The sequence below is a fragment of the Musca autumnalis genome, unplaced genomic scaffold, assembly GCF_047663935.1.
Source record: "Musca autumnalis isolate F117 unplaced genomic scaffold, ASM4766393v1 scaffold_4, whole genome shotgun sequence".
In the NCBI taxonomy this organism is placed as follows: Eukaryota; Metazoa; Arthropoda; class Insecta; order Diptera; family Muscidae; genus Musca; species Musca autumnalis.
In genome coordinates this window covers 19,050,438-19,062,738 of record NW_027411977.1, presented here as the reverse complement: position 1 = coordinate 19,062,738, position 12,301 = coordinate 19,050,438, and the positions used below count along the sequence as shown (strand labels likewise).

General features: G+C 38.0%; 1 protein-coding gene across 3 annotated transcripts in view; it reads right to left on the bottom strand.

Moving 5' to 3' along the window:
- CapaR (Capability receptor) overlaps positions 1-12,301 on the bottom strand; it is a 325,413-nt gene that overhangs the window by 86,764 nt on the left and 226,348 nt on the right. The gene's annotated exons all lie outside the window — the stretch shown is intronic.

The window sequence follows — 12,301 nt, the reverse complement described above, 5'->3', positions numbered from 1 at the left end:
TCACCTTTTTGTCGATTATAAAGCAGCATTCGACAGTCCCCTCCGATCAAAGGTATTCCATGCAATGTCTGAATTTGGTATCCCCGCAAAGCTCATCCGGCTTTGTAAAACACTAAAAAGGCGTATGAATACATGCCACATGGCGGTGCACGCAGTGTCGGGAGGCCTAAGCTTCGATGGGCCATACAAGTGCATGAAGAAATGAAAAGGCGCGGTATTCCAAAAAGCGAAGCGAAAAACAGAGAGAATTGGCGATTTTCCTAATTTATGGCGTCTTACTTGGATTTCAGGTCATAAGGGATTTGTTGGTAGCGAAAAAAACAGCAAAGGTACAAAGTTCCTGATTAGTCAAAATCGTCTGAACCTGACAAGACTAATTGTGGTGTTAACCAGTAACAGGGCTATATATTCCACACATCGACTAGTGCAGCAGATGCAGAAATGAAGTAGAGAAGCAAACGATAGAGCACCTTGTACAACCGTTCCTACACGATCATGCTAAAATAAGCGAACTAGATTTTGGAGATCTTCTAAGGTTTCTAACAGAATAAAAATCATTACTCGAGTGGTGTGCTCTTCAAAATATATTCATTGAGGCTAGGAAGCCTATAGCAACAATATAAAACTACCAACAACAAATCAGTCCCACGGTGGCCAGATTGGCTCGGCAGAATGTTAGACCGAGGGTCCTTATCTTAGTTCGTTTTCACTGAGGGAGCGGGAAGATATGACGGAATGCCAGCTCCCAGCTCTTTTGGACCGTGTCGGGATAGATAAGAACCCCGGACTATGGATCTGATCCGTATCCACCACATGTCAACATCGGTGATATGTAATGAATGCAGGGAATGGGTGCACTTTCGAGGTTGCTCTATTCTTAACTGCCTACAGGACTACTGCGATAGTTGCGAGGATGCTGCTTGCTGATCCTGATAATATCTTAGCGTCTCTCCAACTTCGTCGTCATCGGAATACGAGATACCAGTATACCCAACAAAAACAAACGCAGCATCTAACACCACATGTGGTTGTACAAAGCCCCAGATTCATCGTCTTCGTCGGAATACGAGATACCAGTCTACCCAACAAAAACAAAAGCAGCTTTTAACACCACATGTTGTTATTCAAAGCCCCGGAAATACATCGTTCTCCTAGCGTTTCTCCAACTTGGTCGTCAGATTCATCGTTGTCGTCGGAATACGAGATACCAATCTACCCAACAAAAACAAAAGCAGCTTCTAACACCACATGTTGTTGTACAAAGCCCTGAATATGCATCGTTCTCCTAGCGTCTGTCCAACTTCGTCGTCGTCGGATTACGAGATACCAGTCTACCAAACAAAAACAAACGCAGCATCTAATACCACATGTTGTTGTACAAAATTCATCGTCGTCGTCGGAATACGAGATACCAGTCTACCTAACAGGAACAAGCTCAGTTTCTAACTTCACTTGTTGTTCAAAGCCCCTGAGGAAATGCATCGTTCCTGCAATTCACTTTCAACAAGGCAGCGAAATTGTAGTCAAAAGATCGTCAGGGTCGCAGCGATCAAGGAAACATAGCTCACCAGGTACAGGCCTTAGAACGTTGCTATGGTTACAACATTTTGCGGAAGGATCGTATTAGAAACGGAGGAGAAGGACTTGCCTTCCTTATACACAAATCTCTCCATGAAGGTAGCAGTAAAGTGTGGGACTGCCGAGGTAGAGTTGCTGTACATATCGCCGATGAATAGCCAAGGGAGGGGATGCAGGGACACATTTATTAGACCACAAGGTGATATCTGACGAGATGCGACAATCACCTACTTGTCCTCGTAGGAGCGTTTTCGTTCATCGTGCAAAATTTGGAGCTATCAATTGGCTCGGCCAGCTCCGCTAGCAACCTCCAAAAGCGTGTTAATATCGGGCATATAATGCAGGGCACATTAACGCGCTTTTGATGGGCAATAACGGTCTGGTGCTAGGGGACTTCAATGCTCATCATGACCTTTGGCATTTCGCCCTTGGCAATGTAAAGAGGGGTATAGTGATGGCCGAGCAAACTGATAGCTCCATATTCTGCACGGAAAACGAAGACGATCCTATGTGTTCGAATAGGCGATTACCACAGCTCGCCAGAAATCACATGTCCTTGGTCCAGACCATCTTCCGATCATCGTCTCCGTTAACAGCCCATCCGAATTCATAACCTCTAACCGCCGTAATTTGTTGGACCATGGATTGCCAGGGGTTCAGAGCATTTGCCAATCAAGGTCTCAGATTGCTGCCAATTCCCTCAAATCATCGGATAACTGAAAGAATTTTCCGACATATCATCACAACTGAAACCGCTTGCGACATACCTGCTGGTCGAATACCCGAATTTATAGTATATTTCACAAAAAAAAACGGCGGACCGAACACATGAACGTGATGAGCTACGTCGTGCGAGCTCTGAAGACCCAAGAGTTAGGGAACTTACTCTTGCAGTCAACAGGCTAGTAGGCGAGCATAAGCGGGAAAGGTGACTAGACCATCAGAAGCAATGTAACATTGGTGCAGGTTTAAGTAAAGTGTGAACAACGGGTAAATCATGATCGAATCTGGGTAAGAGGGGGGATTAAACGGCTGTTGCTTTCAACGTCCTGACAGTGACTGATCCGAAGAGGTGCGTGTGTTAGAGGTGTGCGAGCAACCCGAGAGGGATATGGCTAAGAACAGTGTGATATGCCATATAAGAGCGCTCCCAGAATAGAAAGTACCACCAAAATTTACGAAGAGCGATGTTTCAGACGTCGTCCGAAATGCGAAAGCGTTGGGCCCAAACTGAATCACAATGACAATGCTTAAACAACTGGATGAAACCGGGGTTGAATATTTAACAAGTGACCTCAACCTATCGTTAACCAACCATATTGTAGTATAAGCCTGGAAAGTTGGATGTGTGGTCCCGATATTGAAGTCAGGCAAAAATGCCAGCAGTTGAATCGTGTAAGCCGCTTTCCCTCTTTTTGCCAGTAACAATTATTCTAAAGGTACTATTCTTAATTCTAGAGGCTAAGCAGTTTGCCGGTTACCCCACATCAGCAAGGATTTCGAAAAAATGCACTGAAACAGAACAGGCCGTGTGACCGGTTGACTCTGTTCGAGAACAAAGAGAAGACTTCCCTTCAATCGTGTTTGAAACGTTGGATAATCAACTATATGTATGAACGTTATTCGAATAAGAATAAGAATTCCAATAACCGTAGAGTAAAACAGGGAGTTCCCCAAGGTGATATCATCGAAACGGTTTAACCTCAACCTTTCAGAAATTCTACATGGATGAATTGCGGCATGGAAATCGTAATGTATGCGGATTATTGTACGGTCGAGTCCTATCGCCGTTGATATACGTGATAGGTTAAATGTCTAAATAGCTGACTTAGTGCAGTTCTTCCATCTGAGGAATATGAAAATATCCGTCTCTAAATCCATTGCCGCACTCACTGTTCACCAATTGGACGGCTGAAATGAGGATTCCCCTGAAGCGATATGCAAAAAAAAAAAAACTTAAATTGTATGTCCATTATTTTCTGTATCAACTTCGGCGCTCTATCCTTTATCCCTTTGTAATTATCTTAATATGTTTATTGCACCATTTCCTATTCGCGTACTTTTTATGGTAATTCTACGCCATTTTCGGACTAGACATTTATTATTTTCACCAACCCTGATTAGTCTGCGAATTTAGGTAATAAAATACATAAAATTAGGAACAAATGTTTGCAATGAACGAGTAAAGTCTCACAACAGAGGATACAACATCTATTTATAACAATCGGTAATGAGGCGAAACAACATTTTAATGGCTAAGCGTAACGGTGTTAATTTGTGTTTGCTTCTTAACTCTCAGCAGGATATTGACAAATAACACGAACTTGTTTTTGTCCTCTTTGGAAAAGTGTGGTTTTTATTGGCAAGAGAACTAAATATAGATCTAAACAGGCTATCCAAAGCTATAAAACGCAAATATATTGAGGATATAAATACCAAAAAGAATATAATTGGCAGCAACAATTGGAGCTCTCGTCCGCTTCAAGAAAAAATATTTTTAAATCTATACATATAAAAGAGCTTGACATGACCCAGCAAACACAATGTCAGACGTCCGACGCGTATGCTCAAAGTCGAAGGTTTTTTCCGACGCTTCTGACGGACTTCGGTCCGAACTCTGTCCGGTTAGTTTGACGAACGTTTTCCCTCTCTCTCTCACTGAAGTGATTTTTTTCTATTTTCTTTTGTGCTTCTTTGGCAATATTCATTGTAAATAAACAGAACAATTGTACAAGTTGCGCTCGCGCATTGTGGACAAATTGTAAATGTGTAATTATTGATGTACCGACGTTGAAGAAGTACGAACGAAAAAATGAGAAAAATCGGAGAACAAATTTGGTTTATTTTTACTATTCGTGTTGATGCATGATAGTGTTTAAAGATCATGCATAGTGAACCGTAGTACACATATTTGTTTATTTTTATGAAATTAATGAAGGTAAAGATTTTCTTCGTCAAACTTCAACACTATTCCGTGGAAAGTCATATGTTTTATATATATTGCCCAGGTGACACCACGGAGAGAACAGTGTCCACTTGAGTTGAAAGGGGGACCACCAAGATAAGTCCTGGGCTTTGCAATGTTAAAGCCGGTCAGGACCGTTGCTTGGTATCTTTCATCCCGCACGTCCCCTACAGGTTTGGCGTAGTTTTAGTAGCATCGTGCTATGAACAAACAAAGGAAAAGAAAAGTATACGAGGCCCGCAAACGTTTTAAGGACCATGACTGAGTGAAAGTGCAGTTTATGCCTTGGCAGATGTACTTGAAAAGCACAAGCCGATATTACTACCAAACAGGAAATACGATGGATTGAGAAAGGCGTCACAACAACACCCAGACGTACTGTATTAAAGCTGCCATCACATAAAGCAGGTATCGGCACTAACACAAACGCATTTTTTGTGGTCTCATGCATACGACTCTCTCTTGCTCTCTCCACAAACATCGTGTGCGTTAATACATTGCTAAAATTAAAAATCATTGAAAAAAGCGACAGCAGAACCTTCTTCATTGACTTCTGAAAGAAGACTGAGTGGTGGTTGCTCTGTTGTTATTCTCATCAAGGGCATGTGTGCCCCTTATTGCCGGATGCTGACATAAAGCATACGTTTGGTTGCGGATTTGTAGTTGGTCGGAGGTTAAAACATCAGGTTTTCAGCTTCACCCCCAGTGAATGAAAGACTTGCTACAATAAAAGCAAACCCGGACCCCCTGGGCCCCACCCTGCGTACGTCCTTGGTCCATCAGCCATGAAAAACTAAAACTTATAAGTCTCAATAAGTGAGAAAATCCGACTTAACCATTTTTTAAAAACTTAACCATTAAACATTTTTTAAAAACTTGGAATTATTCATTACCTAAAAAATAGGAAAATGTACTGAAATAGAATGTACTGAAACATTTATTTGTATATGGAAACTGGACATTTAACAATTCTCTATTTTCTATTCGTTTGCTATTTTTAACAAAGTGGATTTCCATTATTTTGTGAGTTAATTTGGTAAATTATTGTTGTTAGCAGACTTTAGTGAGTTATCGTTACATTTCTATTAGCATTAAGAAAATGTATTATTCTTATTTTAGAGGTTAAGAAAGCACGACGAAGGCCATGCATTTAAATGTAAACAACCTCTGGTCATCTATCTCATTATTTTAGCAAATGATTATTTTTGAGCTGCTTGAGAACATAAAGATGAAACACTGACATAAACAGAAATAAATGATTAATGATGAAAACTTCAACAGTTGTCCGACTATGGAAACCAATCTATTGTCTTCTTTCAGAAAAGGGGGCAATGATTGAAAGATTTTAATTATTTATTTCGTCTTTTTAGTAAAGCATCACTAAAAGAAATGGAAACAAATTAATGAATACATTTGTCAGTGTCTAGGCATATGTTAAAAAAAAAACAACAACAACAACAAATGAGTGATCTAACTTACACTGTGCAACATTTTTAAGGTAATCTTGTACAAATAATTTGAGCTGAGGATTTTTTGAAAGTACAGACCCAAACTACAAAAACGATAGTTGGGGTTTGTTGTGTCAGATCCAGCTTGGATTTCCTGGTCCCATCTAAACATGGTTAAATATTGACTTTTTAAAGAAATTCTGGGCTATATCCCTGAAAACTATGTGAATTTTCATCTTACCTCTGAAGCAAATTTGTAGATATGGGCAAGAACAAAATATTTGTAGAAACAATGAGCTCGAAAAACTACATTTATTGCCTCAAATTTTAAAAAATATGGAAAATTTTCATAATTTGTATACATTTCACACCATATCTCCAAAACCGTAAATTTTTTCTTAATGTTTTCTCGGGAAAAATATTCGCCGGTATGTAATACACAACTTTTCAGAACAAGCTATTGTTGTAAAATGCCTCTATCACGTTGTTTTCAGTATATTTTGCAAACACAATTTAATAAATATGTCAATAATGTGGTGAAATCCAAAATGCGAGAATAAACTGTTGGTACGAACTGTGTTTGAAATACGTGTTGTAAAAAATGTGATGCAAACTACCGCTGAAACAACATGAACTAAGCATTTTAGAGTTTCAGAATGTTCTGAAGAATTGCTGAGAACTTTATTTGGAAAATTTTTGCAAAGGGTTACTAGGTTCAACTCCCAATAGTTTAGCTGATACTGACCAGAATTTCAGCAATTATATAAAAATTTCTATATTTAATTGATTTTGATGCCATAGATGGAATTTTTTTTATGTAGGGCTACAATATTGCCAAAGACAGCATGGCCAAATTCCTTTTCGTTTCTGAGATAAAGGCCCGATAAATGCAAACAACTGTAGTTTTAGCCCGGTTTAGATGAGGCCATAAAATGCGAACTGGATCTGACAGGACAAAACCCTACTAGAGTTTTTGTAGTATCAATATGTACTTTCAACAAGTAAAAAAGTGTCAGTCGGCTTTGCCTACAGAGATACACCCTTTTTATACCCTCAGCCTTTAGGTTAAAGAGGGTATTTACACTTTGATACGACCAAAAATGTGCGTCATCGAAATAATGGTTTTAGACCCCAAGTATGTTTGTACGATATCCGTTTCAGACAATTTTGAGTAGATCTAGCAATGTCCGTCCGTCTGTCTGTCTGGCAGGCTGGTGCGCACGATAACTCTCGAACGGATCAATCGATTCGGTTCAAATTTTGGGTATCGAAATATTTTGTCCAGATTCGATTTAAGTTCGAAGATGGGCCATATAGGTCCACTCCTTCAGGTACCTCCCCCACAAATGTTTAAAAATTGTCGCAAAATTTGTGCGCACGATAACTCTTGTAGGGAATAACCGATTTGGTCCATACTTTGCACATCGTGTAATTTCTACCAACCTTAGATGAGTTTCCAATATGGTCCCAATCGGTCCACTCCTTCGGGTACCTCCCACACAAAATTTCGGAAAAGTTCAGTTTAGGACCTGGTCTCGAATCACTTTGATTTTTGTTTAAGCAAGTTGTATTCGCTGTCCTCTTTACGACGCTGTAAGTTTCATTAGGGGCAAGTCCATACTTCCTGAGAAAATAGCCTGAAAGTTACAAAAAACTCTATGACACCGTGTGTAGTGGTTGGAGGGCAAGATAACTCCCGAGTGGATCTGCCGATTCGGTCCAAAATTTGGCTTTCGTAATATTTTGTTCAAACTTAGTTCAAGTTCAAAGATGGATTATATCGGTCCACTCCTTCCGGTACCTCCCCCACAAAAGTTCGAAAATGTTCGGAAAATCTGTGCGTACGATAACTCTTGAAGGGAGTAACCGATTTGGTCCATACTTTGCACATTATGAAATTTCTACCAGACTTCGATGAGGTTCCAATATGGACTCAATCGGTAAACTCCTTCGAGTACCTCCCACACAAAATATCGGAAAAGTTCAGTTTAGGACCTGCTCTCGAATCGCCTTGGTTTTTGTTGTAGCATCTTGTATTTACTGTCCCCTATACGAAGGTACAAGTTTCCTCAAGAGCAAGTCCATATTTCCTGCAAAAATAGCCTGAAAGTTGAAAAACAAACCCTATGACACCATGTTTATGGGTGGAAGCGCAAGATAATTCTCGAACGGAAATTCCGATTCCGGCCAAAATTTGGCCTTCGTAATATTGTTTCCAAACGTACTTTAAGTTCGTAGATAAGGCATATCGGTCCACTCCTTCAGGTACCTACCCCACAAAAGTTCACAAATATTCGGAAAAATTGTGCGCACGATAACTCTTGATGGGAGTGACCGATTTGGTCCATACTTTACACATTCTCATTATATGTACCAGATATACAGTCTGTCGCAAAAGTTAGTATACACCGTTGAAACCAAAATGTATTAGGGATAAATATCACTAAAAATTATTGAAAACAACAATCAATTAGTTTTATTTGATAGACAAGAAGGTTGTCTTCCGTAATAACAATTAAAAGTCCGCAATATTTGCATACATTAGCAAACGTACGGTTCGAATCACAAAAAGACCAAAAGTTATGTCGCAAAAGTTAGTATACAACGGAGAATCCTTGTGGAACTGTGTAAAAAATTCTTGATATTTTTTGAACAAAATGAAACTAAATCTGTACTTAAGATCATAAAGAGTATATTAATTGGTTTTAATGGCAGTTATAGTACTTATAGTGACAAGTCCAACAAACACTGGATCGTAAAATCCACAAAATTGGTCATCTACAAATACAACGACAAAATTCCGGGTGTTATGTCCTGTTTATGAATTCTAAAGCCACGAAATGCTCAGAAAAGCTCTAAAGTTTCAATATGGGGTGATTTTGATCGAGTTTTGACTTGTCCTGTTTGAAAAAACGGGAATTTCTTGAAGGAAATCCATATTTTTGAGGCCATTGTCCTTTTGAAACATGTAATAATCCTTAATCCTTACACATAAGGACTTTCCTTTTGAGTTAATTTTCTCATAAATTTTGCCCCTTTTCATATTCCCACCAAAAGTAAATAGTAGGAGAACCTCAAGATCTGTTGTAAGCCCTACAGTTATACTGTCCTACTGGCCTTTTAGTAGTATCGGACATGCTTCTCGTGTCCATAGTGTCTAATGTACTACTAATGTCTAATGAACTACTTCTAACTGATCCATTTAGTTGTATTTTGGTCCTAAGTGAAGCGAACACAGTTTTTCAGAACGTTTTTGCACAATCCATGCATTATAACAGCAGAGAAAGTTCTGTATTAAAATTTTAAATTAGCTATCATATCCTTCTGTGGTGGTGGAGTATCACTGTAGGACTTACACCAGAACTTGAGGTTCTCCTACTATTTATTTTTGGTGGGAATGTGAAAATGGACATAATTTGTGAGAAAATTAACTGAAAAGGAAAGTCCGTATGTGTAAGGATTAAGGATTATTACATGTTTCAAAAGGACAATGGCCTCAAAAGTATGGGTTTCCTTCAAGAAATTCCCGTTTTTTCAAACAGGACAAGTCGAAACTCGATCAAAATCACCCATATTGAAACTATAGAGCTTTTCTGAGCATTTCATGGCTTTAGAATTCATAAACAGGACATAACACCCGGAATTTTGTCGCTACAGTTGTTGTATTTGTAGATGACCATTTTTTTTGGATTTTACGATTCAGTGTACGTTGGACTTGTCACTATAAGTACTATAACTGTCATTAAAACCAATTAATATACTCTTTATGATCTTAAGTACAGATTTAGTTTCATTTTGTTCAAAAATATCAAAAATTTTTTACACTGTTCCACGAGGATTCTCCGTTGTATACTAACTTTTGTGACATAAATTTTGTTCTTTTTGGGATTCGAACCGTACATTTGCTAATGTATGCAAATATTGCGGACTTTAATTTGTTATTACGGAAGACAACCTTCTTGTCTATCAAATAAAACTAATTGTTTTTTGTTTTCAATAAGTTATAGTGATATTTATCCCTAATACATTTTTGTTTCAACGGTGTATACTAACTTTTGCGACAGACTGTAGATCAGGTTCGAATATGGACTATATTTGTCCACTCCATCCCGTACCTCCCACACAAAATTTTGGATAAGTTCACTTTAAGACCTGCTATTGAATCACTTTGAATGTTTTTGAAGTAACTTACATTCTCTGCCTCAATTACGATGGTAAAAGTTGTTTCAGGGGCAAGTCCATACTTCTTGAGAAAACAGCCCGAAGGGTGTAAAAACCCCCTATGGCACCCCATGGTCTATGTCGGTCCATTCCTTTAAGTACGTTTTCCGCAAAATTTTTTAACTTTAATCCTATTCAAAATTGTTGTCGGTTCATACGACCAAAATTTTGAAACCGCCTAAATACATAAGTTTTTTTTGAAAAAAAAGTGTTTCAACTTGCACAGGCTGAGGGTATATATCTGTCGGAAAGGCCGACTGATACTTTTTTACTTGTTCCAAAAAAAACTTATGTATTTAGGGGGTTTTCAAAATTTTGGGCGTAACGATATATAGGGCTTTTTTATCACCAAAACGTGGACCTATATAAACAAACTTTGGCAGAAATCTTTTTTAGCCTCTGGAGACACAAAATACCAAATTACAACCAATTCGGTGGAAAAATGGGACAAATATCTTAAAAATTCCGTAAAACGACGACGCGTCACTTTGTATGGGGGCTATACTCGTACAAAAACGTAGACCTACATAGCCGGCTTTCAATATAAAAAGTCCTACGTACATATAATAGATTCTACCAAAATTTCATCCACCTACTTCAATCCGTTCGGACGCTAGAGTGATTTCCACAGACGGACGGACATGGCTATATCGATGTAGAATTGCACGCTGATCAAGAATATATATAGTTTGTGGGGTCTACAATAATCATTTCGAGTAGTTACAAACGGAATGACAAACTTAATATAGCCCCCATCTTATGGCGGAGGGTATAAAACTGTCAAACGACGCCTGGCGGCTCTGCGTGTTTCCTAGGCCAGAAGGTTTTTTAGAGACTCTCGTATTCTTAAGATGAACGCGTTAAAATGAAGCAAAAACTAATATATTTTTAAAAAGTTCCATTTCATAGCTGTCACATTTGCCAGATGATGTACAAAAAATGGATAGAATCACTGTGTATTGGCTGAAACCCAAAATCAATGTTCGCCACTGTGGTCTAAAATAGTGTTCTATGTTCCCTGACTGCAACGAAATATCTCTCTTCGAAATTCGGGAATGTTTATATCAGATATTTGTGTCGGGCTATTTCTCTTATGAGCGTTGATTTGACGTATCTGCAATGGAATTCAAAACCACTAGATTTAACTTTACAGTGTAAACTTACTACAATACTGGTACCTTTATAAAGCTTATGAAACCCTTACTCGTATGTTTTCTTTTTTCCACAAAATTTTAAAGGTAAAATTCTACAAACATATCTATGAAATATTTTAGTTTGTGATCAGGACCGCATGGGCTATGTGTGATAAACTTGGAATTTATTTCTATGTTCCGCTGTTGTTGCATATTCAAATGTTGGTTTTAACAACAAGCCAATACTTTGGTTCGGCATTGCTTTTGAATTTTTGCTGCTTTTAAAATTTTTCAAATACGTGAATTTCGTACAGTTTCTTCCGATAATATCGACGTATCGATACTATCGATAGTGTCATAAATTTTTTTTCAGCTTAATTGCAACATTATCAGCATAAGTCTCTAACATAGTCAAAACTTGTCAAAACATATGTATAAGAATTTTAGCGTGAAGGAACACATCCCTTCATTGTGTCCGTGTTGACACAGAATTTATGATTTAGCTTTTTAACATCTGCTCAGAAGCAAAATAATTTATCTTTAGGTAGCTCGTGACTTGATTTCCATGCTCTGGGAACAAACATACATATATCTAATTTAATTAAAATTTCTTGTAAATGTTTTCTTTTTTGAGAATTTTTAATTTAATTTGCTTTTGAGAACCGAATATGTCTCACACATATGCATAAAACGTTCTTTGAAACTTTTTACATTCTTAGAAATATTTAATAATATGCAAACACATAACGACATAAGAGAGTTCGAAATAATGAATTTCATTTCAAATATTAGAATGTTTATACTGAAAAAGAGTCAATTAATTACTGGTAAGGAACGGAACCTAATATCGTTTACATTGCCAAGATGTCTGTCTGTCATTCAGCAAGTAAAAACAAGGAATGATTGGACATATATAGATATGTGTATCCACGGCATGCAAAAAGGGAAAAGGAGTT